At 39.2% G+C, this 27,781-nt stretch overlaps 1 protein-coding gene across 7 annotated transcripts in view; it reads left to right on the top strand.

The window, feature by feature from the left end:
• The window catches only part of SLC35F4 (solute carrier family 35 member F4), a 247,297-nt gene that overhangs the window by 119,587 nt on the left and 99,929 nt on the right, over positions 1–27,781 (top strand). Inside the window, exon 1 of one of the 7 annotated variants that reach the window (XM_070594253.1) lies at positions 21,132–21,445. The exons of the other annotated variants lie outside the window; for them this stretch is intronic. The gene's annotated coding sequence lies outside the window, so the exon portion shown is untranslated. Of the gene's footprint in view, positions 1–21,131; positions 21,446–27,781 lie in introns of those variants that run through there. 7 annotated transcript variants of the gene reach the window in all.

Here is a 27,781-nt window from a genome sequence, read left to right as displayed (position 1 = left end):
GTATATATATATATTTTTTTCTTTTTTTGTTGAGCAAGATTCACCCTGAGCTAACATCCGTGCCAATCTACCCCTATTTTTTAGTATGTGGGCCACCAGCACAGCATGGCCTGACACACAGGTGTAGGTCCGTGCTCAGGAACTGAACCTGGGCTGCCGAAGTGGAGTACGCTGAACTTAACCACTAGGCCACCGGGGCTGGCCCGACATTATATTTTTCACTATTGCTGTTAATGTGCATACTTATGAAAGAGGCACAGAGCAAACATTTTGATAAACTATCATTACCAACTTGTAGAATGAGATCTTTTATTTGACTAAATTAAAGATGCCAAACAGTTGTATGAATTTTCACTTGAGGACCTGTCTTATGTGAGGACATATCCAGTCACAACTGGTAACAGAATTATTATTATTACTTAAAATAGAAGGAAGTAAAATGAACAGAACAGGCTCAGGTCTGATAGCAATTTTCTATGAAGCATTCTGTTCTCCAGACAGACTGTAGTCTCATCAAGTTCATGGACACAGCTCTGTCTCTTGGTGGCTGTGGCATATTTGGTCTTCTTCACATGTCTGAAATATTGAAGATATACTAAATTTTTTATTCTGTGCAATTGAACCTTTCATTTTACATAAAAATCTCACATACTCTGGACTCAAAGAAAAGTTAACTTTGGGGTATAGATTATATTTTAGAAGAATTTGTAATTATTTTTAAAGAGAGCTTTTTCTTTTTTAAAGATTTTATTTTTCCTTTTTCTCACCAAAGCCCCCCGGGACATAGTTGTGTATTTTCAGTTGTGGGTCCTTCTACTTGTGGCATGTGGGATGCCGCCTCAACACGGCCTGATGAGCAGTGCCATGTCCACGCCCAGGATCCGAATCAGTGAAGACCTGGGCCACCGAAGCAGAGCGTGTGACCTTAACCACTCAGCCACGGGGCCGGCCCCTAAAGAGAGCTTTTTTAATGAACAAAACTTTGTGCACCTAATTTTTCCAGTTTTCTGGATCTATGCATCCTTGAAATAGATCAGCTTGTTCTCTATTAATTGGTTTGTTTACTGCAAAGAAATACAATTTCTTCAATTCTTTCCCCAAAACAGAGCTACCTTTTTGTTTTGCTATAGTTTTCTTGAGATACAATGGCTTCTTTTACCAGGCTTATATTTATCCTATGGCAAATCTTAATTTGTAAGAGAAAGCAGTTTACCTCTAAGGCTTGATTAAACATGTGAGAATGTCTGGCCTGCTTTCACAAGCCACACTTTTCTAGCTGAGATTAAGAGATTCTTGCGTTTGGTTGTGTTTACTTGCTGACCAGAGTTTTCTCGAACATTTGCTATTCATGTTGGAAAAATGGGGTTTAACGCAGAAGAATACTAAGATAAACCTTTGAAGTCCTCTTTATACCATATTCCTCATGTCCCTAAACACTGCTATTTATGATTTCAGTGCTAAAACATGGAAGAAATTGTCCCCAAATCCTCCATTTTTGTTCTTTTGAATCAAGTGCACTTTTTCATCAGGTCAGGAGGCTAAGTATTCACGGGTGGAAAGAACATCCCTCTTTATATATATATATGAGGAGGAAACACTTCCCAGTTCATTTTATATATACGTATATTAGTATATAGTATATATATAGTTTATATATTATAATATGCATGTATTATATATAGGGAGAAATTTGTAAACGTATATTTCTAGTCACTCTACATACTATTAAACATTTTCCTTAAAAAAAGGTCTATATCATCTACATGCACACAACATGGATTTACATCTTACTTAAAAGAACTATAAATGCCTAAAGGGCAATTTTTCTTAATCGGCTCATTGATTCCCCACTTTAATTAATACACTTAAAAAGCTTGTTCAGTGGAGCAGCACATTCTCCTTTGTATTCTTGGTTGGCATCTGCTGTCGTCCTTCTGGGATTCATTTATAAAAGCAGCATGTTCATGCTCTGAGGTCCTGGGATGAACTCCTTTCTCTGGGTAGCTCTTTGAAACTTAACCTATCAAGTAGTCTTCTAATGCTTTTATCTACTCAAACCTCGACAAGAATTATTTTGGAAGATTTTAGGAAATACTTTCTAAAATGACACATTTGTACACTTTGTTACGTAACGGTGGGTTGGTAAATGAATTAAAAAACAAAACCAAAAACCTCCTCTGTGACTTGGGTAAGGCACCAAAAACTTAAAAAAATATGCCTATCCTTCAAGATAGCAATTGCACTTCTGTGAGTTCACACTAAGGAAGAAAATAATCATGAATGTGCCCTAACAAACTCTTTATCACAGTGAGTTTATAATAATGAACATTGAAAATATCCAAATGCCTGTTGCTAGGCTGTGAGCTAAATAAACAGTGGTGCATCTTGACACTGGAGGCACGATGAGGGAAAGCAATCACAGAAAATAGCCAGTATTTATGTAACGCTAGCAAGGTGCCAGGTACTGTTCTAAGTAGTTTATTTATACTAAATCAAATAATTCTGTTAACAATCCCTATGAGGTAAGTGCTGTTATCATCATCCCCATTTTACACGTGAAGAACTGAGGCACAGAGAATTTAAGGACCTTGCCAAAGTAAATGGTGAACCCGCATTTGGATCCAAGCAGTGTGGTTTAAGAGCTCATATTTTACCCACCAATTTATGCTGCTTTATGTAGATAAAGTAGATTACAAAGTATCTATACAGCATCATTCTACATTTGTAAATGTGTGTATGTCTATATATACACACAAACACATACCCATACATATATGGATTTTTTAAATGTTGTTTTTGCTTATGTGAATTTTCTAAGTGTTCTATAATGACCATATTCTTGGCATTAAACAAACTTTAACAAATTTTTCAAAAATTGAAATCGTGCTAAATATGTTCTTCAAACATAAATGAATTAAACTTTAAATTAATAACAGAAATATATCTGAAAAATCTCTCAATATTTGGAATTAAGCAACACACTTCTAAATGATCAGTGGGCCCAAGAGAAAGTCATAAGGGAAATTAGAAATATTGAATTGAATGAAAATAAAACACAACAAATCAAAATTTGTGGGATGCATCTATAACCACCTTTAGAGGGCAATTTATATCATTAAATACTTGTATTAGAAAATAATAAAGTCTCAAATCAATAATCTAAATTTCCACCTAAGGAACTTAAAGAGAAAAAGAGAGAGAAAGAGAAAATTAAACTCAAAGTAAGCATTAAAAGACAATCATAAAAATAAGAAATGAAATTGAAAACAGTAAAATAATAGAGGAAATCAATGAAACCAAAGATTGGTTCTGTGAAAAGATCAGTAAAACTGAGAAACCTCTGGCCAGACTGACCAGGAGAATAGAAAGAAGACACAAATTATCAATATCAGGAATGGAAAAGGAAACATCACCTTAGACCCTTGAGACATTAAACAAATAAGAAGGGAATATTACAAACAGGTTTATGCCCATAAATGTGATTAGATGAAATGGACAAATTCCTGAATTATCAAAGCTCACAGAAGAAGAAATAGAAAATGTGAATTGTCTTATATATATTAAAGAAATTGAATTCATATTTAGAAAACTTCGAGGCCCAGATGGCTTCACTGGCGAGATCTATCAGTCACTTAAGAAATAAATAAGACAAATTCTACCCAATCTCTTCCACAAAATACAAGAGGAAGGAACACTTTTCAATTCATTCTATAAAGCAAGCATCATCCTAACACCAAAATCAAAGACGTTAAAAGAAAACCACAACCCAACATCATTAGTCATTAAGAAAATGTAAATTAAAACAACAATGAGATACTACTATATACCTATGAGAATGGCTAAAATTTAAAAAAAAAAAACCTGACAATACCAAGCGCTGATGAGGATGTGGAGCAACTGGAATTCTCATCTGTTGCTGATAAGAAGGCAAAAACGATGCAGTCACTTTTGGAAATAGTTTGGCAGCTATCCCACATCTAAATTTACCCAAAAGATATGAAAACTTGTGTTCACTCTAAAGCTTGTACATGAATGTTTATAGCAGCTTTATTCATAATTGCAAAAAACTGGAAACATCCCAATGTCCTTTAACTGGTAAATAGAAAAAGAACTATAGTACATCATACAGTGGAATACCGCTTAGCAATAAAAATAAATAAACTACTAACTAATGCAACAACATGGATGAGTTTCAAGTGCATTATGCTAAGTGAAAGAAGCCAGATTCAAAAGGTTAAATGCTATATGATTTCATTTGTATGAGTTTTGGGAATGAACAAAAATTATAGAAACAGCAAATCAGTGGTTTTCAGGAACTAGAGGTTAGAGGAGTGGTTTACTACAAATGGGCACAAGAAAAATTTGGAGAGTCATGGAATTGTTCTATATTTTTATTATGTCAGAATGGTATTGATTGTTACACTTTAGCCTCGTAACCAGAAACTTTACTGAATTCTCATTCATTTTAATTGTTTGTGGATTCTTTGGGATATTTTATGGCACTCACAAATAAGAACATTTTGTTTCTTCCTTTCTAATTCTTCTGCCTCCTCATTTATTTTCCTTATCTTATTTCACTGGAAAGGACCAACAGTATAATGTTAAGAGTAAGAGTGATAGACACCATCCTTCATTCCTGACTTTATTGGGAATGTTTCTAAAGTTTCACTATTAAGCTGAGGATTGTTGTCAGTTTTTGATACATATCCTTATGGAGTTAAAGAAGTTCCTTTTGGTCCTTGTTGGTTAAGATTTTTTTTTTAATTATTACAAGTGAGAAATTAATTTTTTTAATGAGGAAAATTGGCCCTGAGCTAACATCTGTTGCCATCCTCCTCTTTTTGCTTGAGGAAGATTGTCACTGAGCTAACATCTGTGCCAATCCTCCTCTATTTTATGTGAGATGCCACCACAGTGTGGCTTGATGAGACGTGCTAGGTCCATGCCTGGGATCTGAACCCACCAACTGTAGGCCTTCTGAAGCAGAGCATGCAAACTTAACCATTATGTACTGTCCCTCTTTGTCTCTCATTGTCTTTTTTATCTTGAAGTCTGTTTTCTCTGATATAAGTATGGTAACACCTGCTTTCTTTTGTTTGCCATTAGCTTGGAGTATCATCTTCCATCCCTTCACTCTGAGCCTGTGTTTGTCATTGGAGTTGAGATGTGTTTCCTGGAGGCAGCATATTGTTGGGGCTTATTCTTTAATCCATCTCATCACTCTGTGTCTTTTTATTGGAGAATTCAATCCATTTACTTTAGGGTGATTATTGATATATGAGGGCTCAATGCTGTCATTGTATCACTTGTTTTCCAGCTCTCTTGCATTTCCTTTGTTTCTCATCTTGTGTGTTTTGGTCTACCATCGAGTTATGTGGTTTTTTATGTTGTGTTTCTCAAAAGAGAGGCCATGTGTTGGGAAACAAGGGAAACCTCAATAAATTTAAGAAGATTGAAATCATATCAAGTATATTTTCCAACCACAAAGCCATGAAACCAGAAACCAATTACAAGAAAAAAACTGGGAAGAAATAAAAGAGGAGACATTACAATGAATGCCTTAAAAGTAAAAAAGAATCGTAAGGAAAAATTACAAACAATTATATGCCAACAAGTTGTATAACCTAGAAGAATGGATAAATTCCTAGAAGCATACAACCCAACAAAATGGAATCAAGAAGAAATAGAAAGCCTGAACAGACCAATAATAAATAAGGAGATTGAACCAGGAATCAAAAACCTGTCAAGGAAGAAAAGTCCAGGACCAGATAGCTTTGTGGGTGAATTCTACCAAACATTTAACAAAGAATTAATACCAATTCTTAAACTCTTCCAAAAAGTAGAAGAAGGGACACTTAAAAACTTATTTTATGAGGCAAGCATCACGCTGATGCCAAAGCCAGACAAAGACACCACAAGAAAAGAAAACTACAGGTCACTATTCCTGATGAACATAGATGCAAAAATACTCAATAAAATCCTAGCAAACCAAATTCAACAGCACATTAAAAAATCATACACCATGATCAAGTGGGATTTATCCCTGGGATGCAAGGTTAGTTTAATATATGCAAATCAATCAATGTGATGCACCATATTAACAGAATGAAAGAAAAAAACCACATGGTCATCTCAATAGACACAGAAAAAGCATTTGACAAAATCCAACATCCATTCATGATAAAACCTCTCAACAAAATAAGGATAGAAGGAATTTGACACAAAAGAGGCCATGTATGAAAATCTAACAGTTAATATCATGGGGGAAAAAATGAAAGCTTTCGCTCTAAAATTCAGTACAAGGCAACATGTCCACTCTTGCCGCTTCTATTCAACGTAGTACTAGAAGTGCTAGCTAGAGCAATTAGGCAAGAAAACAAATAAAAGTCATCCAAATCAGAAAGAAAGAAGTAAAATGGTCTCTGTTTGCAGATGACTTGATCAAATATGTAGAAATCTCTAAAGTTTCAACAAAAAGCTGTTAGAACTGTTAAATGAATTCAGTGAAGTGCAGGATACAAAAACATATAAAAACCATTGCATTCTATACACATGCAACACACTATCTGAAAAGAAAATTAAGAAAACAATCCCACTCCCAACAGCAACAAAAAGAATAAAATACTTAGGAATAAATTTAACCAGAGAGATGAAAGACTTGTACATTGAAAACTATAGAACATTGATGAAAGAAATTAGAGAAGACACAGATAGGTGGAAACACATCTCATGTTCACAGATTGGATGAATTAATATTATTTAAGTGTCCATACTACCCAAAAACATCTATAGTTTCAATGCAATTCCTATAAAAATTCCAATGGCATTTTTCACAGAAATAGAAAAAACAATCTTAAAATTTGTATGAAACCATGAAAGACCTTGAATAGCCAAAGAAATCTTGAGCAAGAACAAACCTAGAGGCATCTCATTTCCTGATTTCAAAGTATATCACAAAGCTATACTAGTCAACACTGTATGGTACTAGCATAAAAACAGACATGTAGACCAATGCAACAGAATAGTGAGCCTGGAAATAAACTCATGCTTACACAGTCAACTAACATTTGACAAGGGAGCCAAGAATACTCAATGAAGAAAGTATAGTTTCTTTCATAAATGGTGTTGAGAAAACTGGATATCCACATGCAAAATGATGAATTTTGACCTCTTACGCCACTCACAAAAATTAACTCCAAGTAGATTAAAGACTTAAACGTAGATCTGAAACTTTAAGACTCCCAGAAGAAAACAGGGAAACAGCTCCTTGACATTGGTCCTGGCAATGATTTTTTAGATATGGCACCAAAAACAACAAAAGGAAAAATCAACAATTGAGATTACATCAAACTAAAAATTGTGCAGCAAAAGAAACAATCAACAAAATGAAAAGGCATCCCATGGAATGGGAGAAACATTTGCAAACCATATATCTGATAAGGGGTTAATACCCAAAATATATAAGAAACTCATACAACTCAATAGCAAAAAACCAAATAATCCAATTTAAAAATGGGCAAAAGACCTGAATAGACATTTTTTAAGAAAAGGTATACAAATGGCCAACAGGTACGTGAAAAGGTGCTCAACATCACTAATCATCGGGGGAAATGCAAATCAAAACCACGATGAGATATCACCTCACACCAGTTAGAATGGTTATTATCAAAAAGACAAGTGATAACTAAGTGTTGGTGAGGCTGTGGAGAAAAAGGAACACTTGTGCACTGTTGGTGGGAATGTAAATTGGTACAGCCATATGGAAAATAGTATGTAGTTTCCTCAAAAAATTAAAAATAGAACCTCCTTTTGAACCAGCAATCCCAGTTCTAGTTATATATGCAAAAGAAATAAAATCACTGTCTTAAGGAGGCATAGCACTCCCATGTTCACTGCAGCATTATTCACAACAACCATGATGTGGAAACTAAATGTCTTCAAAAAAGGCTTGGATAAAGAAAATGTGATATGTAAATATACAATGGAATATTGTCTAGCCTTAAATTAGAAGGAAGTCTTGCCATTGTGACAACATGAATGAACCTAGAGGACATTATGCTAAGTGAGATAAGCCAGACACAGAAACATAAATACTGCATGATCTCTTATTTGTAGAATCTAAAATAGTTGAACTTGCAGAGGCAAAGAGCAAATTGGTGGTTGCCAGGGATTGAGGGGGTGGGGGAAATGAGCAGATGTTGGTCAAAGGGTACAGAATTTCAGTTCTGCACAATGAATAAGTTCTGGAGATCTAATGTACAGAATGGTGACTATAATTAACAATACTGTACTGAATACTTGACAGTTGCTAAGACAGTAGCTGAAGTGCTCTCACCACAAAACAAAACTAACTATGTGAAGTGGTGGATATGTTAATTAGTTTGATTGTGGTGATCATTTCACAATGTATATATATATATATCAAAACATCAAGTTGTATAATTTAAATATATACAATTTTATTTGTCAATTATACTTCAATAAAGCTGGAACGAGTAAATAAAAGTGCTATTGGGATATATTTTTCTCATGCTATCCTTGATTGGTTTTGGTATTATGGTTACACAAGTCTCATAAAACATGTTGGCTATCCTCCTCTTTTTTCTAGTTTGCTAAACAACTTATACAAGACAGGTATTGTCTATTTAAAAAATTTGGTAAAACTTGCCAGAAAAATTGTCTAGGCCTTTTATTTTTTGAAAGTGTGGAAGTACTTAGAGAAGTCCTTTGACTACCAATTTAGTTTATTTGGTAAAATTCAATATCCATTTATGATTTTTTTAAAAAAGAATTATTTTTGGAAATAAAGATTCATAATCTGTTAAATACTGTAAACAAAAAACCTACAGCAAATATCATAACACAGATGAAATGTTCAAAGCTTTCTGTCTACCCTGAGAGTGAGAATAGGCAAGAACATCTCTATTACTACTTCTATTCAGCCTTGTACTGGAGATCCTAGCCAGTGCAACGAGACAAGAAAAAGCATTTAAGATATAAAGATTGGAAAGGAAGAACTAAAATCTTTATTATTTCCACATGATAAATTAATATGAGAATTTATCAATGCTGTTATATTATAAATATACAATTAGGTCATTGCAATCCTATATGTGAGCAATATGCAGAAAACGAAAAAAACACCCTCAATATCATAAAAAATCAAATATCTAAGAATAAATCTAATAAATTACATGCAAGATGTCTGTAGAGAAAACTATGTAATATTATTGAGAGAAATTAAACAAGACAAATAAATGGAGAGATATGCTGTGGAAGACAATAGTGTAAAGATGTCAATTCTTCCCAAACTGGTTGATAGATTCTGTGAAAAACCTATTAAACTCCCAATATTATTTTTAATAGTTCCAAATGAGAAAAAAAATAAAAGTCTATTAACACTAGAAAGGATAATTAAATGTAGTGTATTTGTAGAATGGAATACTATTCTGTGATGAAAATGAATACACTACAGCTTTACTAAATGTTTGTATGAATCTCACAAACGTTATGTAGAATGAAAGAAGCAAGGTACATAAAAATTGCTGTAGCATCACATTTAAATAAAGTTCAAAAAACAATGAGGCAAAACTAAACAATAGAATTTAGAGATGCAAATTTAAGTAGCTAAACTACGAAGAAAACCAAGGATGTGGTTCTATTTGGAGGGAGAAGATGATGATTGGGAAGGAACATGAAGGGGGCTTCTCAAGTGCTTCTAACGTTCTATTTCTTGACTTGGGAAGTGATTAGATGGTATTTACTTTGTTATAAATTATTTATGTCTTTAGTTTGTGCACTTTTCTAAGTCTATGTTATGTTCTATGATTTTCAAAAATAAGGGAATTGGAGGCCAGCCCCATGGCTGAGTGGTTAAGGTTCTGCATGCTCCACTCTGGTGGCCCATGTTTGTGGGTTCAGATCCTGGGTGCAGACCTACTCCACTCATCAGCCATGCTGTGGATGTGTCCCACATACAAAATAGAGGAAGATTGGCAAGGGATGTTAGCTCAGGGTGAATCTTTGTCACCAAAAAAGAAAAAAGATGAACTGAATGAAATTCTTTTCTTTCTGAAGTTTGACTCCAGGTCCAAGCATCACAAATACATCAGATTTAAAGCTCTTGGGAAAGGACATATGTCTGGTCCATGCTCAGATCCTGATCAGGATTCTAACCAACTCTACTGAGTGACCATAAAACCTTGATATACTGACAAAAAATGTTAAAGAACAAACAATATTGTGTTGTTGGAAAACACTACTCTTATGTAAACCTAGTCTTAATACCCAACTTATTTGGTAAGCTCAGTGCTTTGCAGAGAAGTATAGATATTTTTAAATAAAGTTGAATCCAAAAAGAAGGCACTGTTGAACTTCTTGCTTTTATTATTTCCCCTGAATGGTCTGTTCTTTGAGAATCAAAGTAAGCTCCCATCCTCATTGTCAAAAAAATTTTAAATTAATAAAACAGCCTTTGGAGGAATGAAACATATACTATTTTCTTATTTTTATCATGTTTGGAGTACTCTAATAGGCAGTTACAAAAAATTGTGTGATATAGTTGCATAGATAATGAGCCTTTCTGGAAGCGTTTATCTCAATAGACTTGTCTGCATTTCCCGTGACTTCCTAGAACACTGGCTCCACCTGGAGGTGGAGATTTGCACACAAATAATATGAAAAATGAGTAACTGTAGTCTAATACAGGACACTTCCTTGGGCTTTTGAGTTGTAAGTGAAGGTTTTACACTTAGGTTGTGTCCTCTTGCTGGTGTTCAGGTATGAGCAAAGAAACATTGACCCCTCTCCATAAGGGGGCTCCAGAGAACCTCTTGAATAGGAAGTGAATGTAATTTAACACCGCAGAGCAGGGAAACTTGTCAAAGTGGTGAAGCAAAATGGATTATTGACAGACAAACCATATTTTCCAAACAATAAGTGAGAAGCTGTCTCAAAATCTTTTTTGGAAGGTAAGATGATTATAAATTAAAAATTGATAAATAACCAGATACAGGCAGTAAATGTGTGAGAATTTTTAAGTGGTTCTACTAACCATATATAGCTCAATTGATGACAATTTGATGTTGAGACTAAAGGAGTGAAAGGCACTTACTTCGTGAAAACTAAATGGATTTGCCATGTATGAGCAGCTCTTTAGGAATCCTTCCATGTTGGAACTTTCTTGTACTAAGGGCTTTAATTGGGAACCAGAAAACCTATTGGACACAGTGTAGAGAATTCCAAATGCAGTTCATTGAACTTTTTCTGGAAATTAATAAGGAAGTGGACAAAATGTAAACTTTTACTTGGCTGTCATGTTTCATCTTACTCCGCTTTTCCATTCTTACCTACTATTCCGCTCCTTTACATATTTTACTTTTCTGTCAGACTGTGCTCGTCGTAGTTTCCTTGACACAAACCATAGTGTCCCGCATCTGAACTTTGTTAACTCTAGAATACCCTTTTTTCCAACCATCTTCTTTTTATTTCTTAATTTTTTCCAGCTTTATTGAGATATAATTGACATATACCATTGTATAAGTTTAAGATGTACACATGATGATTTGACATATACCATTGTATAAGTTTAAGATGTACACATGATGATTTGATATACATGGATATCACAAAATGATTACCACAATAAGGCTAGTAAACACATCCATTACCACACAGTTACCTTTTTTTGTGGTAAGAACATTTATGAAGAACTCTCTTAGCAACTTTCAAGTGTTCAATACAGTATTGTTAACTATCGTCACCATGCTGTACATTACTCATCATTACAGAACTTACTCGTCTTGCATAACTGAAATTTTGTACACTTTGACCAACATCTGCCCATTTCTCCCACCCTGCAACTCGTGGCAACCACCATTCTACTCTGTGCACCATTCCACTCTGTGCAATCAGGAAGTGTGATGCCTCCAGGTTTATTCTCCTTGCTCAAGATTGCTTTGGCTGTCAGGGTCTTTTTTGGTTTCACACAAATTTTAGGATTATTTTTTCTATTTCTGTCAAAATCATCATTGGAATTTGGATAGGAATTGCAATGAATCTATAGATGACTTTGGGTAGTATGGATGTTTAAACAATATTAATTTTTTTGATCTATGAACAGGGATATCTTTCCACTTATTTGCATCTTCTTCAGTTTCTTTCATCAATGTGTCATAGTTTTCAGTGTACAGATCTTTCACCTCCTTGGTTAAATTTATTCCCAAGTATTTTATTGTTTTTGAGGCTAATGTAATGAACTTTTGTCTTTATTTCTTTTTCAGAGAGTTCATTGTTACTGTATGGAAACACAACTGATTTTTGTATGTTAGTTTTTTATCCTGCAACTTTACTGAATTAATTAATTAGTTCTAAATGTTTTTTTGAAGAGTCTTTAGGATCTTCTATATATGAGATCATGTCATCTGCAAAGAAAGACAAGTTTTACTTCTCTCACCATCTTCATCTGACCAAATCCTACCACATCCTTCCAGACTAATCTCCCATGGGGCCTCCTTTGTATGACCCACACCTCCTGTAGCATTGATTATCTCTTATGAAGAATCTGTCACATTTGCCATCATATTATATGAGTATTTTTTCACCTCTATTTGATTGTAACTCCTTAAGAGAAAGGGCTGTTCTCTGAACTTTTGCATTGCCCCAACAGAGCCCAGCTGAATGTCTTTCACCTGGTGGGCACTAGATAAACATTAGTCGCATAAGGTAATAAACAAAGATAGTCTTAAGAGTGTAATGTTATGTGAGTAAAAATTACCATTGGGCTACAAGATAATTAAACATAAATGGTGAGTAGTTCACATAAATGACTGCAATTAATATTACTTTTGCATCACCAACATGAGCTTCAGGTTTTCTGTTGATTATGCACACTCTAGCAATGTAGTCAGCATTCGTGTTCTTAATTTTCCCAATAGCGTGTCCGTCATTACACCTGCCCCAATAGCATTTCTGAATATGACCCCACAACATCTATGAAATCTGTTGCTAACCCTGAGCTCCCACCCTTGGCTGCGGACTGCACTTCCCTTCGACCTTCAATATATAAAAAGAAGTTAGGTGTCAGTTCATCATAGTGAGTGTATATGATCTGCTAACTTCAGCGCTTAAGTTTTCTGCCTTCAGTATAGTTCGTTACCCAAAAGCCGACATGGCAGAAACTGAGTATGAGGTTTCATCTTTTTGTTCTCTTCCTTCTTTCCTTCCTTCCCTTATTCTTTTTTGTTAATCCAACATTTACTGATTGCTTAGTATAAGCCAGACACTGTGCTGTGCCCTCATTTACATCAATGAATAAGATGTCATTGCTCTTTCCTGGGTCGCAGTCTAGAGGACAAGAAAGACATGAAAATGAATAAAATCCCCAAAATGTGCTAAGTTGTCTCTACTTTCTCATCTGCTATTCTGTCCTCAATCTATCCCAGTTAGATTTCTGTCCCGCCATCACTATAGATACTGCTCTTCTTGTATTTATTTTCTCTTCCTCCCCACTAGAATATTAGTCACATGAGAACATAGACCTTACCTTTCTCATTTGCTACTGTATCTCCAGCTTCTAGAACACAGTAGGTGCTATAACTTACACTGGTGAATAACTTACAATGTGAATTTGTACAGAGTGTTAGGGCTGTTGATAGGAAGAATCAACAATTCATTCCAAAAGACGCTGACTGGGCTGGGTGGGAACGCTTGATTTTAGGCTTAAAAGTTGAGGTAGAGAAGGAGTTTAGGATTGCAGAGAGGGAATGCTAAAGGATATTCTAGAAAGAAGGAGCAGAGTGTGCAAAGATCTAGAGGGAAAAGAGAGGATGGCTTGTTGAGAAGTAAATGGTATCACCCAGTGTGGGCAGGGATGAAGCTGTTAGAATGCTCTGAAATTTGAGCCATACCTTTAAAGTATTGAAAGGTCTTAAGCAAAGGAATAATATACTCAACTTTTATTTTCAAAAGATACCTCTGGAAACATTATGGAAAATGGCTTGGGGGGCAGGGGTGGGCAGTGAGGCCAGGGACAGTGTTTTTGGTTGTTTTGTTGTTTTTGTTTTAATAACTGCCTCATTCCTAAAAGTATTTTAGCGTTGGAGACGGCTTCGCGCTCCATTAGAAGATTCACGCAGGTCTCCAGGTCAGTAACGATGCAGACCTGGAGTAAACTCGTGGCAGAGGGCTAGAGAGTGGGGGATTAACTCCAGAAAAACTTCGGCAGTAGAACTGGCTGGATCGAGTGAGTGTGTTGGGGTGAGAGGGAGAGAGAGGTGTTGATGGTGGTGTGGAGGTTTCTAATATGACTGGAAGATGATTCTGTTAACTGAGGCAGAACCAGCAGGTTTTAGAGTGAGAAGATATTAGTTCGTTTTGAAGAATGTTGAATTTGAAACACAGGATATTCAGATGGAGAAAGAGGGGACACAGAAAAACAATGGTTTTTTTATGATGTAATTTCATTTAATTTCTTCATAAAGATAATCTTCATTGCAGCTAACGAATAATAAGCACCCAGTGTAGTTTGATGTCATCTCAGCTGGCTTCCCTATGTATGGTTACTTTCCCTCATACTAAACGTCAGATGGCCACAGCACTATTTAACCAGACTTTTCTTGCTGTCTATTAGATTTGAGAATGGAAAAAATTAAATTAATTAACTTACAATGGTAAATAATGAGAAGCCCTTTGTAATAACTCACCATCCTACTTGAATTTTCAACTCTTTGTCACTTGAGGACCTCAAAAGATCGACAAATGAATACCACCCAGTAGGAAGAAGAGCAGGGAAAACCAGCTTGCAGTTAGGTAGCAGCCCAGTGGTTACCCCTAGATGGACTCTTGCCCACCTTGATGTCCAAATGTGGTTGCTCGGATTAAGAGGTGGTACCAACCTCATTATAAAGAAAACATACCTCAGAGATGCAATCATCATTAATTTCATCCTGGTGGTCTTTAAGGGCTTTTTCAATAGAAACTATAAACATACATGGTTGTATTCTGTTATTATCCTTGTCTGAGTAAGAAATATAAAGAACCCATAATCTCATCAAAATAACCCATTGTACCCTGTAATTTATAAAGCTGTCTCACGGTGATGCCACAGTTAAAGATAAAATCCATTCTGCAATGCAACAATTTGAGTTGTTTTTCCAAGGTTTTAATACAATGCTCTTAGCTGCAATCAAACCTAATTTATTCCAAATTTTGCTTGCAAAGGAAATACTGAGTCCTGCGTGGTAGTTAGGAATAAAAAATAAACCGATGCTTTTTTTTCCTCTCCATCTATCTCATAATCTCTCTTTTCCACTAACTTCTTTTTTTCTCTCTTTTCCTCATTAATAACCCCTCCTTTAAATTCCTGATGTATTTTTAAAATACCAATGAATGGGCCATACCCCAGACCAGTTAACTCAGGAGCTCTGTGAATGAGATCTATCGGGAAACTCACCTCGAGTCGAGAACCACCCCTCGGTAGGAGCAAGTCTGTGTGATGACTCCACAGACTTGCAATGTGACAATTCATCTCTGTCTCTACAACTTTAATCTGAATGCACAGCTGCTTCAGTTTTCAAATATTGTTGAAAATATTTTTTTCCTCAAATTAGGGTTCTCTTGTTTATGTTTTTCATAAATTACATTTTAGTATATTGATGAATTTTTTTCTTTTTGCAAGTAAAGAAGGACTCTATCACTAATAGCTGATCAATTCCTGGTGACTAAGTTAAGGCCACTAAAGGAGATAACCCAGAAGGCATTGAGAAACAGCGCCTGCCTGTGTGTGTCTCACAGGAGGGTAGCTCCTTTTGGCTGGAGAAGAAAGGGATATAGGAGATGGCGGGAGAGGCCAATTAGCTGATCCTGGGAAGGCGGAGGGTTAGCTCAACTGACACACAGACCCTAGAGGAGGAACGAAGGACAGAGCCTGGAATTCAGAAGAGCTCACTGGGTTCTAGATGAGAAAGGTGTTCAGAGTGAGGAAGGTGTTTCATGTTTAGAATAGGACAAAGAACACCTTGCTCAAAGAGTTACTATTTCATGGAGACCAATCACGGGCGGCTCAAAATTCTACACACAACCAATATCTAAATAGGGCCAGTTAGAGCCAAAAGATATCCTCAGATTGTAACTCAAGTACTATCCTTGGTAGCACTGCTGCCATGTGGTTACGAACTTTCTCATACCTCATGGTTTATGGTATGATTTTCAACCAGGAAAACTTGTGCTAGTTTGCTAGGCCTGCTGTGACATAGACTGGGGGCTTAAACAATTATTTTTTATTATTATTTTATTTTATTTATTTATTTTTATTATTTTTTATAACTTTTTATTATGAGAAATTTATTTTCTCACAGTTCTGAAGGCTGGAAGTGCAAGGTCAAGGTGTCCACTGGGTTGGTTCCTTCTGGGGTCTCTATTCCTGCCTTGTGGATGGCAGTCTTCTTCCCATGTATTCACACAGGGCTCCCTCTGTGTCTGTCCGTCCTAGTCTCTTTTTATAATAACACCAGTCATATTGGATGAAGGTCCATCCCAATGATCCAATTTTAACTTAATTACCTCCAAATCTCCAAATACAATCACATTCTGAGGCACTGGGGGTAAAGACTTCAACATATGAATTTTGGTTAGGACAAAATTCAGTCTGTGACAAACCTAGACAGAAAATAATTCTTAATAAGTCTGAAAATATAATTAATAAAGACTTTAGTATTGTTTTTTGTTATCTTGGGATCTACATTTTAACATGGATATGAGGTTATCAAAAGCCATGAAAAATAAGTGAATATCCTCGACATGGGTCAGAGCATAAGGTCTTGTGCCAAAATGGAACTCTCCTTTTGACTTTTGGAGCCAAGATCAGCATTGTCATATAACTTTGATTCTGGATGAGCTTCTGACCGCAGGCTTGCCTGCCTGCAGCCTATGCCAAAAGCAATTCGGAAAAAAGGCACTCACACTGAACATCCGTGGTTCCGAGGCAGGAAGCGTGCAGGAGACTAGGGAGCTGTTAAAAAGGCAACCAGAGTCTTCTAATGGCTTTTGGTAATCGGCCCAGCTATAGTAATTTGATTTTTTCAACTAAAAACCCCAGGATACTGCCCTGAATGACTGAACTCATGCTGGAAATAGCATCCTTTAAAGTGTGGCTCCAGGGACAGCCCGCAAAGTATAAATAGCCTTAGGAATTAATTTTGAGATATGGGCCAGGTAAGTAAGTAACTGACTCCTTGGTAACAGTAAAGCATTTTTAGAGATGTAATGACTATTTTCATCTCTTGATAGATTTCTTTCTTGAAATAATGACCCAGTGATATGAGAATTAACACCTCCTTACAACGTCCAATTTCTATCTAGAAACTATGGTGCAATATAACTTATTTGGAACGCTGATGTCTGGTAACCTCACCCATCCTGAAAACAGCCAAGAACCAGGAAAGCACCTCACATGGGCCCTGAGCAACGCACCTGATGTCACCTGCAGTGAAGAGCGTGCACTTGGTCTCCTGGAGATCTGCCCTGACCCACCCTCATAACTGATTCACTCCTGGTTTTCATGCCGTTCAAATGCACGTGCTCATCTAGTTTCCAGGCCCAAAGACCAGGAGCATCAGATTGTAAGGACGTCTACTACACAGCCTGCAGCCGGGAAGGGTCATCTGGCTGATCAGGAGGAAAATTTCAGAAAAGTCTGTAACAAAACAATAATTTAAAAAGCAATGAATTTGGAGGTGTTTAGCATATGGGGCAAAGAGCCTGCTCCTGCCAAGTGGCTTGTGAGTCACTTGTTACATCCTAGAGCACCAACTGGGATTTGCAATGTCGACCATGAATAACGAAGGAGTGTGTCGGAATCAGTTCGTTAAGCAGTATATGAATGCTTTGGAAAGGTTCCGTCCAAATAAAAGAAAATAAGAAGAGCTTTAGTACTGAAAAAGGTAATACTGTGCTACTTGAGGAAAGTCATTCTTTTGCCAATGATGCCTGAGCCAAAGATTTACCATAATTGTTCATTTCTAACCAAGGACATTCTCTGCTCTCTTCTTCAAATTCCCTCAAAGTCTTATCCCTGGGGGTCAGGTCAGGAGAAGGCCCTGACCTTTCTCGAAGGCCATACAACCTGGACTTGATTTCCCATGTTACTTCGACTTTCCATCCAGCCGGGCAGGGCAAAGCCAGCAATAGCTGCCACGAGAGACCCAGTGGTGGGAGGCCTAGGGGTCTGTTCAAGGTCTTTGTCTTTGCTCAGAGTCAATGATAATACTGCCTACTCTTAGTTGCAATAAACATGTAACTAACCCCCCTCACCCGCCTCTTTTATAGCATTTTGAAAATCTGGGGTTCTTCTTGTATGGATAATGTATACTAATTCATTTGTACTCTTTTATCCAAATTTCTGGAGGAAATATACATGTTGCATGTAATATCAAAGGAATTTGCACAGTGTTCTAATTTACAGTTAAGGCCTAAAACTCAAAACAAAAGACCCTAACCCATGACTGGGCTGGGCATCTCCCCCCACACCCCCCAGGCAGCTAATGAAGGAGTTACAGAATCTGCCCACAAACCCTCTAACCCTGAAGAGACCCCCAAGAGAGAGGACAGAGGTATCATTGTCTTCCTCAAAGCCGAGCAAGATAAGGGGGCTCCTGGAGAGTTACTCTTAGAGACTGACAGTGCTTTCCAGAAGGGAAGACTGGCAGATGGGTTTTTACTCAACCCACAGACCCATCTTAGTGTCTCTGCTAGGAGAGAAGCTGGGAAGAGCCCTTCAGGCACCAGAGAGGAGGCGAGGGGTGGGAGCTGTGAGCATATGGACTGGTGCTCGAGTCTGATCTAGAGACCCCCGCCGGAACAGCCTGTGCCAGCAGGAGATGGCACCAACCACCCCCAGCCCATCCAGTTTTCCAGGGCCCCCGGGGGACTATTGAAGAGAGATGCTGAGATTGTGGCGGCTCTCCTAGGAGTACCAGAAATAATGGAGGAGAGGAGATGTAAGAAGACACGGGTAACCCTACTCCAGGGACCCGGAAGGAAAATGAACACCACCCAGAGAAAACTATCCCCAGCCAAACCCAGCTCCCCTGGAGTTGGGGTAGGAGGAAACGATGGGGCAGAGTCTTATAGAGGAGTGGTTGGTTGACCGTGGGCGCTGTCTCCGATCTCCAGCCTGGTTTACTTGGGTGCCACCAGATGCCGGTGGGAGAGGAGGAATCTCAGAGGCAGGTGCCCCTGCATGAAGCCCTGTGAGCCCCTCCCAATCTAGTCTATGATGAGGAGAAGGCTGCTGAATCAGATACTAGACTGACGTTTTTCAACCGGAGTGGACTCATTTCAAAAATCAAAAGTGACAAAAAATTATGTCATTAAGATATAGAAAAAAGAAAGAGTAGTTGAAAGCAGGAAAGACAGAAGATGTCTGTGATTCTAACTGGGAGCCGATTTGCAGGTTGCCTCAGCCAGGTCTGCACTCAGCCCTGAGACGGGTAGGAAGAGCTGGCCTTCCAGCCCCAGACACTGACCCAGCCCCGAGCCACTGTGCTTGCCAGGAAAAGGTGAGCGTGGAGACCGACCCAGGGCTGCTCTCGGTCGGAGATATTGACAAAATATTTAGGAACCCAGCTTTTAAATAATCTTCTCCTTCCATTTCATAGTATTTTTTAAAAACTTGCCACAATGGTAGAAAAGTCTTTTGCTGAAATGATTTTGATAATTTTTGTTCTATTTCATTTATAAAAGGAAAAAATTCAAATACGACTCTGTGGAGTTTTCTTTAAGATGTGCATTCCTTTCTGCTGGATCTAGTGGATGTTTTACTTCTTGGAAACATAATAAAGATACGTCAGTTATACACTTAGATGCCTCTACAAACAAGTTAGTCGTAGATTTATCTGAAGAATGCCTGAGCTATCTTTTTCACCACAGAACAGGGTTCCTCCCACAGTGATTGAGTTCATGATTGGGGCCCTGTTGGTTTTGTGCTCCGACCTTCCCGAAATCTAATTTTTTTTTTTTTACTATTGCCGTATTCTCTGTGCCCAGATATACTCTTAAAATGTAGTGCAATCAACTTAATAGATACTATTATTTTTCCAATATTATAGATGAGGACATTGAGACACAGACAGGTTGAGTCCTCTGCCCAAGCTCGCTCAGCTTGTTTATCGGAGGAGCTGAGATTCAGGCTCATGCAGTCTTCCAGTTAAATCAGCTGTGTCTGCATCAGCGTTGGTGCAATTGTTTAAACGTTCTTTGCCAATGAAGCAGGCAAGAACGGCAGCTCACTGCTGTGTGAGTTCGCACTTCTTCGATTACTGATGATGCTGCGTGTTTTGTTTGTAATAGAGTATTAGTGTTTGCGTTCCTTGTTTGGGAACTGCCTGTTTATGACCCTTGCCCATTTTTCTATTGGTATTAAGCTTTTCTTTTTGATTTATGAGAACTCTGAGTTTTCACCACTTGACTATGTGCATACCTGTGGGGGAAGAAGGGAGTGAGTTTTGCGTGTATGCCAGTTAAGAAAAATTATGTAGTCATCTCTATCAGTTTTTCCCTTTCATGGCTTTTTTGTGTTGTTTTATTTAGAAAGGCCCTCTCCTCACGTCCATCCGTGTTTCCTTCTTATTCTTTTAGACTTTCATTTTTTTATTCAACATTTTAATTATAAAAATTTTCAAGCAGTAGAGTTGAAAGAATTGTCCAGTGAACACCTGCATACGCACCATCTAGATTCTACCACTAACATTTTACTATGTTTGTTTTATGCATAGCTGTCCATCTATTTATCATCTTTTTATCAATCCGTTAATCCAGCTTATTCTGAGTGCTCTTCAAAGTAAGCTGCAGACAATACACTTCCCCTTTAGGTACTTCAGCATGCATATCATTAAATTCTGTACTTGCTTACACTTTCTTGTTTTGCTGTAAAATTTGCCCACAAACCCTGTGTTCTTTCAGTGAGTTGACAGATGCATACACTGTAGAACCCAAACCACATCAAAACCTAGAGCCTCCCCACTACCTCAGAAAGGCCCCCCACGATGCCCTGCCCCCACTCCACCAGAGGAAAACACTTTGTAAATTTCTTTCCGCCATAAAAGTCTTGCTTCCTCTAGAATTTCACGTGACTGGAAATATACAGTGTCGAGATACAGTTTTCCACGCGTTGCTCACATTTCTGCTTGCTACCAGAAGCGCTGATGGCCTTTGTCCCAGCCTCTTTTCAAGGATGTTTGTATAGTGAGCGGCTTTGGGTGCAGAGATCGCGTCCGCCTGGTGAGCAAAGAGCCGGCGTGCTCAGTGGCCGCAATGGAGGATGCAGCTTCACCAAGCTCAGGGTCTCCACTGCCCATCAGTGTCACCTAGCTCTTCACGTCACCCTATGGGAACTGGGCCTAGGAACCCTGTGCAGGAAAATGCGGATGCTCTGGCTACTGCTATACCTGTGAGTAATAGTCATTTGTCACTGATCCAGGAGTCTGCGTCTTCTAGCAGCTTCCGTGAAAAGATGGCAGGCTAATTGATTAGCTTCCAAACGGGGTAAAATCTTCCATCTTTCATCGTTCTCAGCGTGTACTCTAGTTTCTTCCTCTCAGCGTGTTTTTGAGATTCACCCACAATGTTGCATTTATCAGTAATTCTTTTCTTTCTTTCTTTCTTTCTTTTTTTGGTGAGGAAGATTGGCCCTGAGCTAACATTTGTGCCAATCGTCCTCCATTTTTGTATGTGGGGCGCCTGCCACAGCATGGCTTGATGAGCAGTGTGTAGGTCTGCACCTGGGATCTGAACCCACGAACCCTGGGCTGCCGAAGTGGAGTGCATGAATTTAACCACCACACTACCAGGCCAGCCCAAGTAATTCTTTTCTTTTTATTGCTGAGTAGTATTCCATCATTCCACAGTTTATTTCTCCATTCTCCTGGGCTATGTCCAGTGTTTTTGGCTATTATGAATAGAGCTGCTATGAAAATTCTCGTGTAAGTCTTTTTTATGAATATCTGTTTTCCATTGGGGCAGGAGAAAGTACCATGGAGTTGAATTGCTAGGTCATAAGGCAGGCATACGTTTAGTCTTATTTTAAAAACTGCCAAACCTTTTTCTGAAGGGATTGTGCCATTTTACATTCCTCCCAGTATGTATGAGAGGTCTGCTTGTTCTGTTACTGCCAACATTTGGTGGTGTCAATCTTTCTTATTTTAGCCATTCTGGTGGCTAGAATAGTGGTGTCTTACAGTGGTTTTAATTTTCATTTCTCTGATGACTAACGATGTTGAGTACATTTGTTTGGGTTAATTGGCCATTTCTATATCTTATTTTATAAAGTGTTTAAATTTTTCCCCCCTTTTGGGGGTTGTTTACTGAGTTCTTTATTATTTCATTGATATCAGTCATTTGTTAGACATATTTCTGTCAGTCTATGGCTTGCCTATTAATTTTCTTAATGGTATCCTTTAATGAGCAGAAGTTCCTAATTTTGATGAAGTCTATCAAACTTTTTATGCTTACTGTTTTCTGTGACTTCTCTAAGAAACCTTTGACTATCCACAAGCCACAGAGATATTTTCTCCTGTGCTTTCCTCTAAAAACGCTTCTAACGCTGGCCCCCGAGCCTGCCTCCCTGGCTCTGGACCCTCCCCACATCAGTCCTTCCTTTGGAAAGCATCCAGCCCTCCCCACTTCCTCTTGGAACTGAGGGTGGAGGAGGGGAGCAGCCGCATCAGACCAGCTTAGCCTCCTCAAACCTGCTGGGGTCCTGGGGAATAAATGCTTCTCCATCTTCTTAACATACATATCGCCTTTAATCCCCAGCCTGACCCCGTGAAGGCATTATTAGTTCCATTTACAGATCCAGAAAATGAGGCTCACTGAGGTGCAGTAACTTGCTCAGAGTCCCCCAGCTCCACAGCCGGAATAAAACTTGCAACTCCCTGATTCCAAAAACCGTGCTCCTCACCACTCCCTTAATCCTGAGACCATGCTGTCTGCTCTTTGTGCTCTATTGTTACAGACTCGATCGAGCTTTACTCCCGTTTTGTTCAGCTCTCACTGTAATCCTCTGAGGCTTCCCGGTTGTATTGCTCATGTTTCCTAATTGGTTTGTCTTACAAAACAAAGTGACATATTGAAAGTAATATGAAGATTAAACAGGGGCCGGCCCCTGGCCTTGTCGTTAAATTCGGTGCACTCTGCTTCAGCAGCCTGGGCCTGGTTCCCAGGCACAGACCTACATCACTTGTCAGCAGCCATGCTGTGGCAGAGACCCACATAACAAAACAGAAGAAGATGGGCACAGATGTTAGCTAGGGCAAATCTTCCTCAAGCAAAAAGAGGAAGATCAGCAACAGATTTTAGTTATGGGCTAATCTTCCTCAGCAAAAAACTAAATAAATAAAATAAACAGGCTTTGTGCAATAAATTGCTGACTCAACTTTGAAATACCTTCTTGTCTTTTCTTTTTTGTGTGTGTGAGGAAGATTGTTGCTGAGCTAACATCTGTGCCAATCTTCCTCTATTTTATGTGGGACACCGCCACAGTGTGGCTTGAGGAGTGGTGCCAGGTCTGCACCTGGGATCCAAACCTGCAAACCCCAGGGTGCCAAAGCAGAGTGTGTGAACTTAACCACTACGCCACCAGGCTGGCCCCTTTTTGCCTTTTATTGAAGGATTGTTTTAGGCAAATATTAATTTCTGTTTTCCTTAAAGAAAATTTTAAATTGGCCCTGCAAAATTGTGAAAGCTACTTGGTGGGAGGGGTGATGTGGTTACAAGCCTCTGTTCCACATGACGGAATCCTGCCTTTGCTAGTGGCCCACTTTCTGTCCTAACTCAACTATGTTATTCCAACTCTTAGTGAAAAAAAATAGAATTTACCTTCTAGATCTGTCTTGCCATGCTGGATAAGGATCCAAATAAGGAAATATGTTATTCATTTATTTTTTCTCTTTGGTTTCCAACTCTAAAAAGCATATGTCAAGTTCTCTTAAGTAGATTTAAGCATAAATGAATCTGATATATGATACAGGAGAGAGCTGTCTATTTTTATGAGAAAGAGTCATTTTATAATTATATAGCAGTAGTGTTAATATCACCCTGATTTAGCATGTTTCACAGGGGTCGGTAGCATATCTTTGTGAGCGTAGCAGGGGAAGGTGCCAGGGGCCGATTTTTCCTCCATAAAAGACCGTTACAGAGCATGTGGGTCATGATGCATGTTGTCACGGCGCAAGTTTTGGGTTAGAGCGTGAGATCACTGTTCCTGTTATAGTTTTTTTGAGATCACTAGTAACTGGCATAATTCTTGATTTTTCATTTTTAAATGTGGGTGTCAGAGCTGGGCCAGAGTCCCCTGCCCGGGCCAAGTAGAATGTTTGCAGGATCTTTGTCCACAAGTGACCTGGCTGAGCTTGGCCAGCTGCAAGGTGGTGGCAGGAGGTGAAGGACCTTAGGAGTGGGCAACAGGTAATGGAGCACTTAGGAAGAAGTACGTGACCTCAGGAGGTGGGCATGATGCTGTGACTCAGCCCACCTCAGAGAATGTTCTAGACATATTCTCTAGGCAAAGTAGATCACTTAGCTCCAAAATGCAGCCAAACACCACATGTCTAAAACCATGGGATGTTTCTGTTTCTCTTTTCTCTTAAGTTGGGTCCTCCTCAAAGCAGGTCCTGATCTAAGGATTGCAGTAAAAGGAATTATTAAGGAAATGTTCCAAGGAGCAAAGGAAGCAGGATAGGGAAGGGGAAGAAACCAACAAAGGATGTGGTTTCAAGTGATGTCCCTCACTCAGCCTGATTCTGTCAGGAGCTCTGCAGAGTTAATCGTACCAGGGTTTGTCCTGCTTCACAGGAAAGAAGCTGGGCTTTTAGACTTCCACATCATATCCTTGGCTCCCAGCTGGGGGCACTGAGGTGGAATGGGAGGTCGGTCACCTCCCAGGCACTTCTGGTTCTCTGCACGGGCAAGGCAGTTCCGGTGCTCAAGGGCAATCCTCTGAAGGTCAAGGTGCTTGAGGATGGGTGCACAGAGCTGATGAAAGGAATGGGTGGGTTACCAAACGTAGCCAGTGTCCGGGGCCGGCCCAGTGGCACAGTGGTTAAGTTCACGTGTTCCGCTTCTCGGCGGCCTGGGATACGCCAGTTCAGATCCTGGGTGTGGACATGGCACCACTTGGCAAAATCCATGCTACGGTAGGTGTCCCATGTATAAAGTAGAGGAAGATGGGCACGGATGTTAGCTCAGGGCCAGTCTTCCTCAGCAAAAGGAGGAGGATTGGCAGTAGTTAGCTCAGGGCTAATCTTTCTTAAAAAAAAAAAAATGTAGCCAGTGTCCACTACAGCTTCTGTAGCTTCCCAGTCTTTCTGGGATTAGAAAATATTAAATATGAATCAATAGAAGTCAGGGAGGGCTACGTAGGGTATCCTCGGATCTGCTTGTTCTTCTTCACCAAGGAAAATCAGAATGAGGCCTGTTTCCTTCACCAATGTAATGGTAGAATGCTTTGTAAGGTGCTCTCAATTCTCTTCCTAGAAGGCCTAAATCAAAGGTTACTCTTACCCTTGCTTCCTCCCGTTGAAGAGTTAGTAGCTCGTGTTCTAGCCCCGGAGGACTACATGGATCCTGCTGTTCTAGAACTTTCTGCATCACAGTTCCCTGTTTGGAGTCTCTGTTGCCCTGGGGGCAGTGTTTTGGGCATCTCTGTATCCTCTGCAAGCCCAGCCTCCCCTAAGCAGAGTGCTGTGCGCAGACCAGGTTCCCCAGAGTGGAGCATTTTGAAACCACGTTGATAGTTTTCTTGCTTCTCTGAGTGACTGCTATCAGTTGAAAAAAAATTAGACATGCGTTTTTTGGCCATCATCCCTGTTTTATTGTTTGTGTATCAGTTTTTTCATTGCTATGCAACAAATTACCACAAACTTAATGGCTTAAAATAACTTACATTTATCATCCAACGGTTTCTGTGGGTCAGGAGTCTGGGCACAGCTTAACCGGGTCCTCTGCTCGGGGTCTCCCAAGGCTGCAATCAAGATGCCAACCATGCAGTGTTCTCAGCTCGAGTGGGGAAGAACTCGCTTCCCAGCGCATTCAGGGTGCTGGCAGAATTCCTTTCCTTGTGGCTGTGGGGCTGAGGGCCCCGGCTTTCTGCTGGCTGGGGGCTGAAGGCTGCCCTCAGCTCCTGGAAGCTTATAATCATATCTAGAGTGACGCCTGCATGATACTGTGCTCAATGAAGAAAACAAAACTCGGCAGAACCTGGGGAATAGCCCAGTTCAAGTTCTGGGTTTCTCGCTTCACATATACTCATGTAGAGACTGGGATATGAGGAGACTGTTACCCTCTTTGTGCCTCACTTTCTGTCTGTACATGCACCAAAGGACTTTTCCATGACCATCTCTGAGAAAATCACCTTAGTATGTTCAGTGTCACTCAGATTCTGGGATCAGAGAAATCAATTTTGAATCCTGGCTCTGCCACTTACCGTCCAGATGACCTTGAACAAGTTACTGAACATCCCTGAGCTTCAGTTTTTCAGCCTTGGAATTGAGATAAAGTGGTGCTTGCCTCATAGGATTGTCAAGAGAATTACATGAAGAGGTCTAAATAAAGTGATATACATGGGCCATCATTATATGGCTGGTGCAGTAAATGTTAGGTATTATTATTATTTAGAACTTGAAGTTGTGGTGTGTGTTAAGCAGACATTAGGGTGACGAGAAGAGTCTGGCTAGGCTGCCTGGGAGGCCTGAGCTGAGGAGTGGGATGTTTTCAGTCTGGCAAGCGTCCTTTTCTCTATAAACTTCTGACTGTTTTCAGTCTTTAAGGTGGTGTCTGTGTGTGCATGTTTGAAAGTGTAAGGAGTGGATGACAAAGGGGAGGAAAGGAGAAGATGAAAGAAAGATCCTGGAATGGTTTGACCCCACACTGAAGCGGAAACGTGTCATTAAGTCGGCCCACAGAGGAATGGGGTACACATGACTCTGCCTGCCACCTTCTTGGCAAACCAGGGAAGCCAACATCACTTCTTGCTCTCACTGCTTGATTAGGCTCTGTTTGCAGACCTGGAGTCTCATGTGTCACTGTGGCTGAGTGCTTCCAGGTCAACGGGACAGGCCTGGAGGTCAGGAAGCCTGGTTTTCATAGAAGCACCTCCCTAGTACCTGATGCATTTATTGCCACACGTGGAGGGAAGCGTGGTTTTCATTAAGAGTTCAGTGTAATCCGTGGTTCAGAGCTGGGCTTTCCAGCTTCCTGCCCCGTGCTACCTGCTAAAAGGGTGTCTCCCACCATTCCAGTGATAGAAGAGAAGACAATGGCCTTGGACATAGTCGTTCTTTAGCAATTTTGAGATCACAAGCCAGGTGCTTGCTGAACCTCGTACATCCTTTGTACAGTTATCACCAGTAGCTGCCTTGCCAACCAGATACTTGCTTATTAGTAACTGTTTCTCTAGGTGATGGGCAACACTGAACCATCCTTGTTCTCTTTTGTGTTTATAGACATTTATATTTACACCAAGTTTTATCAACATTCTACTCTATGTACAACATCATATTGCTACAACAAAAATTATTTCAATATAAGCTGAAAATCCAAATGTTTATTTGAAATCTCCAAAATATTGAATGTTGGCAACCAATTGACAAAATAAAAACACTGTTTGGGCGGAACAAATGAAACTTACCCATGGATTATGTGGTGCCTGTGAGATGCCAATTTGCCATCTCTCACAGCTTTGCCTCGTGGCCCAGGACAGTTTGTATTCTCTTGTCATGGAATAAGAAGT

The sequence above is a fragment of the Equus przewalskii genome, chromosome 25 (genome assembly GCF_037783145.1).
Source record: "Equus przewalskii isolate Varuska chromosome 25, EquPr2, whole genome shotgun sequence".
Lineage (NCBI taxonomy): Eukaryota > Metazoa > Chordata > Mammalia > Perissodactyla > Equidae > Equus > Equus przewalskii.
Note: the sequence above shows the minus strand (reverse complement) of the source record. Positions and strands in the feature narration are given on the sequence as shown.